General features: G+C 42.0%; 1 long non-coding RNA gene across 2 annotated transcripts in view; it reads left to right on the forward strand.

Moving 5' to 3' along the window:
• The first annotated feature begins 5,646 nt into the window (after positions 1-5,646).
• Positions 5,647-12,386, forward strand: part of LOC109985500 (uncharacterized) — a 34,260-nt gene continuing 27,520 nt past the window's right edge. For both annotated transcript variants that reach the window (XR_010666883.1, XR_010666884.1), the window contains exon 1: positions 5,647-8,100. This is a non-coding gene — a long non-coding RNA (uncharacterized lncRNA). The remainder of the gene's footprint in view (positions 8,101-12,386) is intronic.

Consider the following 12,386-nt stretch of genomic DNA (forward strand, 5'->3'; position numbering starts at 1 on the left):
TAATGACAGAGCGACGGCTGAAGGAGTGTGCTGTGTGGGGCTCTTGGCCGGCGGCGGAGGGGTGTGTCCTACCCTGACTAGAGACAGGTTTATTGGGCCTGATGAGTGCTAAGCTCCTGTGCCTACCCACAATGGAGCCTGTGATCTCCCTTTGTGGCTCATTGGGAAGCACTGGTGCGCTCGGCAGCCCCCGCTCTGTCATTAGACAGATTGTGAACAGGCTGCACAAGGCCCAGCCAGGGATGACGGAGCCACCAGCCACTTCATTAGGGGCATTATGAAGAGGACTGAAGCTTTCTTCTCTCCGCCTGTGTCCAGAATTCACAGGTCTGTTTAATCACATAATTCTCCTCAAGTGCCCCAAGGAGGCTGCAGCACAGCAAGGGCCCTTTAGACCCATGACAACTTGGAGAGATTAATTATATTCATCTTTTGGAATATCTGCAGAATAAGAGGGAATTTGATATTGGCCCGCTTTTATTTTTTCCTATCCTCTCGTCTTTTTCCAAGCAGCTCTTTGATGTCGCCCTGTTATTGTTGGGGGACGTCTGCGCAACCCTCTGCTGCTGAAGCTTTGATATGCTCCAGCAGGGGTTAAGGGTTAGCGTCCAGAGGTCCAGGGCCAGGACGTCCTAACTTCTGTCTTGGAGAGCGCCTGACCTCTGGACCTGAGGGTTGGTCAGAAAGACTCCAAATTCCGCCTCCCTTTGATGCACGTTCTTTCACAGCAGTTAATTAGCCAGGGTGGCTAAACGTTTAGCCAGGGCGTGAAAGAGTCTGGGCTAGCATGTGTGTCCAAGTCATCGCCTGCTTTTTTTGTGTGTGTCACAGGGTCTTTTGAAACAATGTGGATCTTGGACGACTTGTTTGCATAGGATATTGGGTGAATGCTGCAGCCTTTTCACACGGGCTCATTCACCAGGGAGAGTTTGGAGAAGGCCTTTCTTGTAATGAAGAGGAGTCCTTGACATTTCACTCATTTCCTCTAATCAACGACATGATTTCACTCTTTTTTTGTGTCGTTGTTTGCTCTATGTTACAGGACTCTACCCTAAGGAGACAGAAGAAGCTCTTATCAGGCAAGTGGCAGTTGCAGGTTGTGAATCATTTCGAGCCACTGCTACATATCGCCCCCTGATCTTCATACGGTCTTAAGGGGGGCGTTAATACACATTTTTGAAGATTTGGCTTTCATCAAGTTTCCAGTGAGGGGTCGGGGTTTCAAGCGGGATCCAATTTTCTCCTCCTTCTATTCTAACAACTTTTACAATCAGCCATGAGCCGGTCAGTAGCCTCAGCTGCAACATGCTGGATTCATCATAGCTTAAATACCTGTTCTGCTGCAAGTCGGGGGATAATAATTTCCTTGTGCTCCTGTCGGAAAGGGCAAATAACGCTTGTTTGTTTGATTTCAGAGAAGCAGTAAAACAGCTTTTTGCCTTCTTGCCCTGAGCACACAGGCCTAAAATAACAATGTTAAATATTATTTATGACTGACCTGAATTCAGATAAGAAATCCTGGTGATAAACTCATCTGCACTTATTGCTGCTGAACTTGTAAGTACACTAAGTGATTAAGCACCTGAGACGTATCTTAAGTTTTCTTTTCCGCCAAAATATTCTTTAGCCTGAGGCAACCTTCAATCACTTGCCCACGGAGCAACATCAAATAAAATTTCACTTCATGTTGTCTGTTTTTGGGGTAGTGGGAGGGGGGGAGCCAGTTTGGGTCTGGTTGATACTGTAGTGATATTGATCTGCTATTGAGTGCACACTGTGTCCAGACAGTTTCCATCCCCAGGGACCCAAACACTAAATCATTCTCTCATTTTCAGCTAACGTGTATGCCTGCAGAGCTGCCTGTGCTCTCAGGGTATAGACAAACTTTAAAGTAAAAGACTCATTCTTCCTGTCTGACTCTCTCTTCCGCCTGTGTTCTGTCTTCAACTTTGCATCCGTCTCTTACTGAACCTAATATTGATTCGAACGCAGCGTCAGCCACTATAAACTATGATCTTAAAGACGTGTTCCCAAACAAGCTCCGTTTGTCTTAACAAGCATGAAAGGATTTTAGGAGATTTACACTCTGCCTGTGATTTAAACATCAAGGCTTAACCTATTTCTTTATGAAGAAGGAGTTGCAGGGGATGGGTCTTGCGCTCAGCGTATAACTTGATGATTCACTCATTTGAGGATGATGTCAAGGGAAATAGCTTTAACCATTTTACAACCTGCATGTATCTTATTTGTCAGATCAACCATAGTGTTTCTTATAATATGACAGAGCAGCAGTTTCACCTGTGAAAGAAGACGTTTAATCCCAAAACAAAAAGTCCATCCATTATGGGAAGAGCAGCATTATTTGAGCTTTCATTGACACATCAAAACATAATTATTTCTATAATAGGTCTATATAGGCCTTTTTCATGTGGAAAATATGATATATTTCAAACTTTTGGGGCGTTTTTTGCATAACATCGGACCAACTTGAAGCCCCAGTGTTTCAACAGGAAACTGTGACTATTTCCTGCACTCTTCTTCTACAGCTGTTGCTCGTCTTGAAGGTTGTAATCAAATAAAAAACATTCTGTATTGACTCTCATGTTTTAATCTATTTTCTGTCTAATCTGATGATTACTAGTGCTTTTTGCTCCTCCATGTGTGCTGTTTGGTTTGTGTAACTGTGCCTGTGTGTGCAGTTTACTAAGTAGTCAGGACAGGTTTCAGAGCGCTCTGTGCTGTTCTCCAGCTCGGCCACCTGCAGCTGGGGATCGATCAGCTCTCTGGCACCTTAACCTAACCCTCCTCCACTTCCCACTTCCCCAATCAACCAGCCCGTATACCTCCAGAATCCCGTCCAATCCCATGGCTGTATCAACCAGGCCAACAGGGGGCTGCCTGTTTCTTCATTTGCCTGCTGAAAGTGAAGTTCACATTCATGCATTGTCATGGCTGTGGAGAGGACAAACAGGTTGACATCAAACTCCCCCCAAAAAAACACATCAGCCATTGTCTTTTCAAAGCTTTCAGGTAGATGCAGAGCAATTTATGAATTGGCCAACATCATGTAGACTTTTCAGGCACATCCATTTTTTAGACTATTATTTGGTTTCCTATGAATCATAAGAAAACAGACGGATACCACTTTACTGGACTAACACACCTTTAACCCAACGTCCTTCATGTAGCATTAGTATGTAGTTAATAATCATTCAATAATATATCACTTACATGGTTGCAGGTTTGTGTTTGTTAATGTATTTGTTTGCAACTTTTGCAATGCCATTAAAACTCACAAAAATGTGACTTTGTAAGCTTATAATAATTGTAACACCGAACATACAACCAAACAGTGGTGGGTTAGGCAATGAACATAATATGAATTCTCAAATAAAATCGTGGTACTGAAAACAACTAACATATGTTGACAATAATGTACATTAAGTGATATACACACTTACTATAGTCAAAGTAACAGAGCATGATTGAAACTCTGCCTCTCCTTGATGTTTCCAAACCCTGAAACTATAAGACGAAGATTTGGAAGGCTGCTTCCTTAAATCCCTCTTATCTCAGAACTCCTACACTCCGTCAGCCACGTCATGGCGCAGGAGTTCGTCGTGGCAAACGAGTTTTGACGAGAACAAACTGGTCCTCCTGGAAGACTGGAGCTTGTGCCAGACCCCTTTAATGGTAAACTCCCTGCTGCAGACCCAGAGCAGAAGAAGTTTTCTATTATAGAGGCCTCTCCCTTAATGATGAAAGTAAACAACATGAACAAGAGTGTTTAATATTTCATGGCCCACCCACAGGTGCAGCAGTGTGCCGGGAATAACACATACCATATATCCGCACATACAGATGGGGGTCTGATTAAGACAAGGCTACTGTCCCCTGCTGCAATTGGCCAGATTCTCAGTGGTTGTGTGTGTGTGTGTGTGTGTGTGTGTGTGTGTGTGTGTGTGTGTGTGTGTGTGTGTGTGTGTGTGTGTGTGTGCGTGTGTGTGTGTGTGTGTGTGTATAAGGTGTGTGTTTAGGGTCTTGAACATATTTGCTACCTCAGTTTTTTTCCCTCTCTCCTCCGCCCTCTCTGTGGTGATATATAGAACATATGGGAAATTATTGTGGGGTTATAAAGGGCTGTTGACTCCAGCAGACATGCAATAAATTAAGCTGTTTGTGCAGGGGAGGAAAAACATGGGCTCTTTAGGAACACTTAGTGCAGATTTCCTGTACACACTTAACTCTCCCTCTCTTGCTCCCTCTTCCTCTCTAACTCCTCCTCTTCTTGCCCTCCAGCCCCGTTTCCCTGCGTCTCCTCCTGACTCTCCCTCTTGCTATTGTAACACAGGCCACAGCACAAGCTCATTCTGTTCTCCTAGTTGGTGGTAACACAGTGGGATATATCCACACAAATTACACACATAAAACTCGTAAAGCCTGGAAAATATTTTAATAGTTTCCGCACCCCCTTAGTGGCAACAAGCTGCATGTGCAGAGCTGGTGAGCAGCACAGACGTTATTGGCGCAATTAAATGTGAAACACAAGAGAGGTACATGGGGAGGGAGTGGGGGCCCAAAATGGCTGTAAACAAGGAAAATGACACTTGACAAGTTGTAATTTATGGACGTCGTTTCAAAAGAGAGACTCACCGTTCCTGCACTGACAGAAGAGGGAGAATAAGGCACAAGGATCCAGGCATTAGAGGAACTATTCACAGAATGTTAGCGCATCAAAGCCATACAGAGACAAAAAAAGGGAAAGAGAAAGCTGTGACTTCAAAGTGGAAGCATGATGAGCAATGCACAGAGAGAGAGAGAGAGAGAGAGAGAGAGAGAGAGAGAAGAGAGAGAGAGACTGATAGCACCCAAAGCAAGCACAGGATGATGGGGATAGGAGGGTTGAGATTTGGGGGGTGCTGGATACAAACGTACTCTGCTCATCTCAAAGAATGCTAAATCAAGTAAAACACACACACACAAACACACACACACACACACACACACACACACACACACACACACACACACACACACACACACATACACACACACACACACTTACTCATGCTGTCTGGAGAAGGGAAGCCATTAAACAGAATAGAATAGGACTGGAGCTCTCGTACCCCAAATCCATCTAGAAACAAATCAGCGTCACTATTTGTGTGTTTACTCTCTCTGCAAAATGAGGACAAAACAGAACCAAAACAGTCACTGAAAATAAGCATGCTAAGAAAAAAACAAAGTCGTAGTCATGCTTGATGAAACCGTCTAATGTATCCTACAGCAACAGCAGTCGAGGCCAGATTTTGACTGTGATTGTTACACTTTGTGTTTTCAGAGCGAGAATGCTTGTTTAACTAGTTCAGCATACAGTGTACCAACACTGTGATTTAAAACCATCCTATTAATATCTGTGCCGTTTAAAAGGTATTCTTCAAGAAGTGGCGTTTTTCGAAAGAGCTGAATCTTTTGTTCCCCTTTTAAACTTTTACCAAGGAGTTTCTTAAAACTCATCAACAAGTCTTTTTAAGCGCGCTTTATCATGACTGAGTGCAATTTTCCAAAGAGCACACATGACTTGACAGCCCTCCAGGTTCTTATCAGCTTTCAAGGATGACTTTCAAAACCAAATGTATGATAGCATTTAATGTAAGTGGAGCTCTTACTCTCCATCCGTTTCCAGACCTGCTGAAGGCACTAAACAGTGAAATGGTTTAAATTAAGCAAACTGCTGTCACTTCACTTGACAGTGCTGCTTCTCTTATGTGATCCATTTGTAAGCTTCAACTCAACAGTGGACCTAATGACGATGAACCGAAAATTTGAGTCTTCACAGCAGCTATGGAAGCTCCCTCTGCCAAATAAATATACAAGTTAAACTGGCAGTGTAGATATCCTGTAATTTGCAAAATGACAAGATGCTTGTCTGATGCACCGAGCACCTTCAATTGCAGCTCATTAACTCAGTCAGGGGGAAGCATTCTACATGCACGCAGCGAAACTATTAAAATACTTCCATTAACTGGGAGAATAAATATCCTGGTTGCAGCCCAAAGTGTCTTCATTTGGGCTCAAATGCGAGATATGCCGTTGCTATGGTAATATGGCAATGGCTGTAGCCCTCCTCCCAGCTGTTGGTGGTTTTTGTGAGAGTGAGAGAGAAAGAAAAAGAGAGAGAGAGAGTGTGTATGTGAGTGTGTGTTTGTGTGTGTGCACGCATCCATTGATGCTGCCTCCGTGCTGTGTTCCCCCTTTCAGTCTTCAGAATAGTGTCTCTACTAATCCGTGAAAGTTGCGGCGCTCTGAACCAGTGGCCAAGCCTTTTCCCACTGAACCACGTCCCAGGGTTTGCGCTCAGCTTTACACTTGATTGGTCCCTCCCGTGGCAGGACTCCCCTCCCTGCTGGGCGTGGGCCCGTCCCCCTTGCTGGGCTGCTCAGCACTGCCTAATCGCCTTCTCCCCACCATAATTACCAGCGCTGAGCCCAGGACTCACCAACAACCCATTAAAGTCTGGCCAGCCAGTCCTCAGCAGCCCTCACACATCCAGCATTTACACAGGCCCAGAACCAGGCCTAAGACCAGGCCCAGATCCACCACAGCACCTGTTCATGCCTGGCGATGCCCCGCAGCACTGTGGACTTGGCTGCTGAGGCTGCTGAGGCTGCTGGGTAGGAAAATGAGAGGGGGTTGGCAGCTGTGCTGTTGTCCTCCTCCCCCTGCAGTGGAGGTGATGTGTTTATTTGGGCTGGGATGCTGCAGCAAGAAGCTGTGAGAGGTAACTATCTCCTTGTTGTGCTGTACAGAGTACCAGGGAATCCACCCTGCAGAGACACAGCCCTTTGATATGTGACCACTTCAAACCCACACATACAATGGAAGCAGTCAGTGGTGGAAATAACCAAAGTTGATGTTGTCTGGGCAAGGTGGGACAAATTTGCTTTGCTCAAAACCGACCTTGAACTTTTTTTGCATACATATTTTCAGCAGAGCAAATACAAAAAATGTTGTAGATTCAGAACGTTGACAATCTTTGCAACGTGTGTAAAATCAGAAATGGGAATACTCCCACTTACAATTTGGTTGCACCCAAAAGGTTTTCAAATTTCAGACGATTGCACCATTGCTGAGAGCATATGGGACAGGCCAGGTGAAACGCAGTGACCTGGCAAACAGTCCAAAGACTGATGAGAGCCGGGTACACGTCAGAAGGCACTGGGTGTGCTGGCACAAACAGTACCCAGAATGTGGATCAGACAGACACCCAGCACTCGTTAGCTTATTACTCTCTTATTAGGAACATTTTTGCCTTGCATGGATTGGCAGAGTCCCGCTAGCCACCCTCTTCACATGGCCCAGGCTCTGTCAGAGCTGATCAAAAGACATTTCTTCACATCTCCAGACGCCAGGGAAAAAAGGAGAAGAAAAGAGGGAGAGAAGAAAAGAGCCAGAAGGGGGCATACTGCTCTCTCTTTACTCTGGTCTTTTGGTGAATGAGGACTTTTTTCACAATGCCCTCTCCTTTTACTTTATTTTTTTCATTCTTCCATTGGCAGAAAAAAAGAAAGAAAAAAAAAAAGAGTATTTCCCATCGCGTTTCGGCAAATTGTTTTTGCCATATCAAAAACAATTGTCCTCAGGTGAAGAATGAGCCTGCAGAATTACAACCATTCCAGGGGGAGAAAGAGGTCTTCACAAATCTGACTGGCTTCCAGGCAGCCAAGACCCCCTCGAAGTGGTAATGAAAAGTGTAACTTTAGCCTCCCAGCTGTACGTCTCAATCCATAATCCTTTCCCAAAAACCTCACCGTAGAGCCGCCTACCACTCCCATGGCGTTCCCAGCCTGTGCCGGGCTGGGCCTGCTCTGATTTATGTGGCAGTCCCGTGTCATACTCTCAACCTGAAAAGGATTTGCTCTCCTATATTTACCAGGGTGGTCAGGGCAGCTCTCTGGAAACACAGAGAGCCCAGTGTCCGGGGCCTTTTCCCCAGACAGTCCTCTCACCCCTCTGTGCCAATAAGATGGACGTGTTGGACCTACCAGAATGAGACGAGGCTCCAGTGTTTCCATAGTCGTGTGTTTCTTCAGAGCAGAGGTGAGTCTGTGTGGGCGTGTGGGTGTGTTTTTGTGTGGGTACAGTTGCTGAGTTCATACCTGGAAGATATAGGCGTGTCATAGCGTGCAACATTGGTGGCACGGCCTGCAAAAGTGACAAGGGGCCCCATAACCCTCTGATATACAGAGACAGTTAATACTGCAGTGTGTTTTAGTCGTTAGAACTCTTGTTTCCTTGATCATTGTGCGTCTGCATGGTCATTTTCTGCTGCTGTATCGAAAAAGGAGATGATTTTTGGAAGATCTTAAGCATGAAATTGTCCAATCTTCATCATTTCTTCTTCAAGTTCAAAAAACAGTGTTGGTAGCCCAAGCCAATTGCAACTGTGAAACACTCGATTAAAAATGCATTGATTTCTAGTGAATTATTCTGGCAAAGTTAAAAAGGGAGACCCTAATTGGTAGAACGATAACTAATTGATGACGTATGTGTGAATTGCAGATTTTCAAAGAGTTGAAAGACGTTAGAGAGGGGCTGTGTCTGCTACTGCTGCTGCTGCTGCTACTGCGTCCATCACAGTTTTCCCTCTGTGGTGCAAAAAGTACAGATTGTGCTACTTACCAGTACAGCGTGACTAAAGATGCAGTAAGAGTTGCAAGCTGAACACACATGTGGGTAGGTGAGCTGTCGTGGATGGATAGTCGGTGGTCCCCTTTTGCCACTCTGCATCCACTCCTGTCAAGTAAACAAGCCAAGGTGACCTCTGGACAGCTGGGTTTATACATCCTGGGGCTGGTTGTCTACGTAGTGTGGCGGTGGGAGCAGCGGGTGGTTGACGCAGACTCTAAGGAAGGGATCAGCTCATCCTATCTTGTGTGTGTGTGTGTGTGTGTGTGTGTGTGTGTGTGTGTGTGTGTGTGTGTGTGTGTGTTTGAGTGTGTACTGTGTGTATATGTGTGTGGGATGTGCCCCCATGCTACGTGCATGCACGTGGATGTGTCTTGCATGCATGTACATTAGTGTGACAGCCACGTGGTTAACACTAAACACTGTCTTGTATATCCGAGCAGGAAATGAAAGCAAAGCTAACAAGAACACGCAGAGCGGGCGCCTGGCAGAAATCGCATTTTCCACCTTGCACTTACATTAAAAAGCGTAAATTATAAAGATCTTGTTTCTGCAAAAAAATGTCGAGAAATTGGCGTCGCAATTTCACGATAAGAATTTCCCAGAAATGCGGCACGTCCCGAAAAAAAAAAAAAAAGACTTTTGGACCCATGCAAATGCAGACAAAATGGCTGCTGTTGCTAAGCTAACAGGGGAGGAAGAAGATGGAGTTGATACTCTTTGAACGCTGTTTCAAAGGCAGCGCATTTGTTTTAAAGTGCAAGCCGCACAAATATGGGGAATTCTTCATTTTTCCAGATCAATATAAACAGAAAAATCTTCAGTTTGCTCGCTGTAGTTCATTTCATTTTAGTCTTACAGTTTGCTGTATTTTATAAGCGATTCACTTCTCATCCCAGCCGCAGACTGACTTAAGAAATGATGAATTTTAATTGTTCTTAGCGTAAGACTTCTAACAATTTGGTGAAAACTGGTGTATTAAAATTACAGCGGAAAAAACTTCAACAGACTTTGGTGTAAGAATGTGTGATGACTGCGTAAATATTTTCAGCCAGATATGCGAGTTATGCGAGTTATGCGATGAGTCAAATGTGACAGCTTCATATGAAAGTCTGTTTGAGTCTTTACAGTTGAAAGGCCTCATAGTATGACACAAGGAAAGCCTTCACATTTTCTATCCCTTTTTCTCTCCCTATGCAGTAACTTTGGGAAATCATGTGAGAGAAAGATACGTCTGATAACTTTCTCTTTCAGTAGACTTTTTTCCCCACTGATGTGAGATTTTAAAGCGTAGATTATAGAGGTGGATGTGTTTTTTTTTGTTTTTTTTTTAGTTGAACAGTATATCTGTAATCATAAAAGTTTCTTCTGACAGAGATGAAAAAAGAGGCAGAGAAAATAAAAAGCCTTTATATGTAAAGAAAAATTAAAATGTAATCAATCTTTTTATAAACCACCATTTTATCAATGTTGTAATCAAGACATGATTTAAATTCACTTTGACATTACAGCACTTAGCTTAAATTAAAGGACTGTTTAATTAAACGATACACACTATTCTCATTCATAAGAACGTGTGTATTGTTCTCACTTTCAGTACAGTTGACTTACTGATGTAAATACAACACAGAAGCTTGGTGAAGAGTTGTAGATGTGTGTTGTGTGGACGTGTGAGTGTCCTGATAAGTAGGAGGGACTCTGCTGACAGTTCAATATCCTCTCTCCATGAACACAGCACAAACAGATGGTCTCTGTTCATTCTGCAAACTGAGAGAATAAGTTTCACAATTCAATCTTTTGCAAACATCTGATTTGAGTCACTTTTTGATCAAAAACCTCTGCTTCTTATTTATCATTGCATATTATTCGAGTGTGATGAGAGCCTCTCGCTCCCGACGATGTCCCTTGAAGAAATAAAAAGACTTGAAATAAAAGAATCTTCTGCCACTTAGATGCCACCTTGAAACGGAGAGCTAATGAATTTCATTGTCTTTTGATGCTGCGCATGAAGTTTTGCAAATTGCAAAAAAAACAATTGAAAGAATTACAAAGAAACTTACAAACAGATGGCTTCTTCCACAAACAGCTAAATGAACACAAAGTGTGCATAATCACATGTCCATTGTTCTTTCACATTTCAGCGTTTGTCTGACATAAGATGGAAAACTTCAGCAGTGTTCCCATAACTTCTTTTTACTCCATCTGCTGAATTTGAAAACAAACTTTAAATGTGCGTTTATACATTTATTTTTCTCAGTAACGTACTTTGGTGTAAAAGAGGTCACAGTTGGTGAACACACAGTTGGTAAAAATATTTAAAAGATGATTTCTTTATTTAAAGACACTTGAGCTAAGATTTTCCTTTTTTTTTATTCCCTATCCTTTTCATTAGCGATATTTAAAAAAAAATTGAACTGTACATCATCTTATTGAAATGCTTATTTTACGTTTTAATGTATTTTCTAAATCATAATAAAAACAGATAGAACTTTAATTATCACTTTTATGATGAAATATTCTCATTTTAATCTATGACCAATAAAAGTATTACTTAAATTTTGCGTAAAAGTCTGATTGTTTTTTTTTTTTTTCAAATTAAAATAAAATAAAATAAAGGCAAATCCCCCAAATCTCTTGAAATCAGAATTAAAATAGAAATATAATAATAAGGTGTTCGATTTAAATTTCCAATGAATTTTAAAATCAACGGTTAAGGAGCTGCACATATTTGTAATAAATAGGAGTTCAGCATTGAACCACATTTAGCTATTTATTATAACTGTGTCATTTTTAAAACGCTTAAGTTATTAACGAAAAAAAAAAGATCTTATTTTGAAAGTATTCTAGTAAAAAAGCAAAAATGTGTGTTTATGTTCAGTGTATATACGTGTTTGTGTGATAAAATGGATTTATGTATATAAATGTGTATTTTTGTCGTTCGATTAACTTTGTCTTTCAATAAACAAACGGAACGTTTCAGTATCTATCAGAATACGTGTAAAATAAGAAACAGATATGATGATGATGATGAAGATGATATTGTTGAGAGTGGCAGGAGACCTGTTTCTAAAACACAGGCCCCTACGTTTCATTTAGTGCAGTTTAAATGATCACCTGAAGGTTCTGGTCACAATTTTTCTTTAAATGTACCTTAAATGAGCTCGGCCATAATTCTAGTGTATAAAAGGAACGTGTCGGAGTCAAGCAAATGATGAGAAATAAATAGCTGGTAGCTTTTTGTGGATGTTCTTCAAAGGCACTCTAATTTCACACCGCCAAATTAAAGCACCCTCATATTTCAGTTTGATGAGTGTTATTCTTGCCGTTTGGTCTTCAGCCTTTTTTCTTTAACTTAACAATAATATCTGAGTTGTGAAATTTTGAGACAAACGATAAAAATAAATATATTGTGTAAACAAACAAAAAAAAGTACATGCTAGAAATGTAAAAAAAATGTTAAAAAGTGTCACCTACTTTTCCACTGGAATATTGATTGACATGTGTTCGATTTGAGCTTTTCTGCACTTTTCAACAGTCCCATTCAAATCTGAAGACATGCAGTCATATCTAGGCTGCACTTGAGTCATGTTTGATATCTATCAATACTCTATTTTTGAGTGCTTATGTATATTTTGGATTAAAGTTTTTTGATAAATGGTGTTACCTGTCCTTCCATCGCGTCACATCCCGACACTTGT

Source organism: Labrus bergylta, chromosome 9 (genome assembly GCF_963930695.1).
Source record: "Labrus bergylta chromosome 9, fLabBer1.1, whole genome shotgun sequence".
In the NCBI taxonomy this organism is placed as follows: domain Eukaryota; kingdom Metazoa; phylum Chordata; class Actinopteri; order Labriformes; family Labridae; genus Labrus; species Labrus bergylta.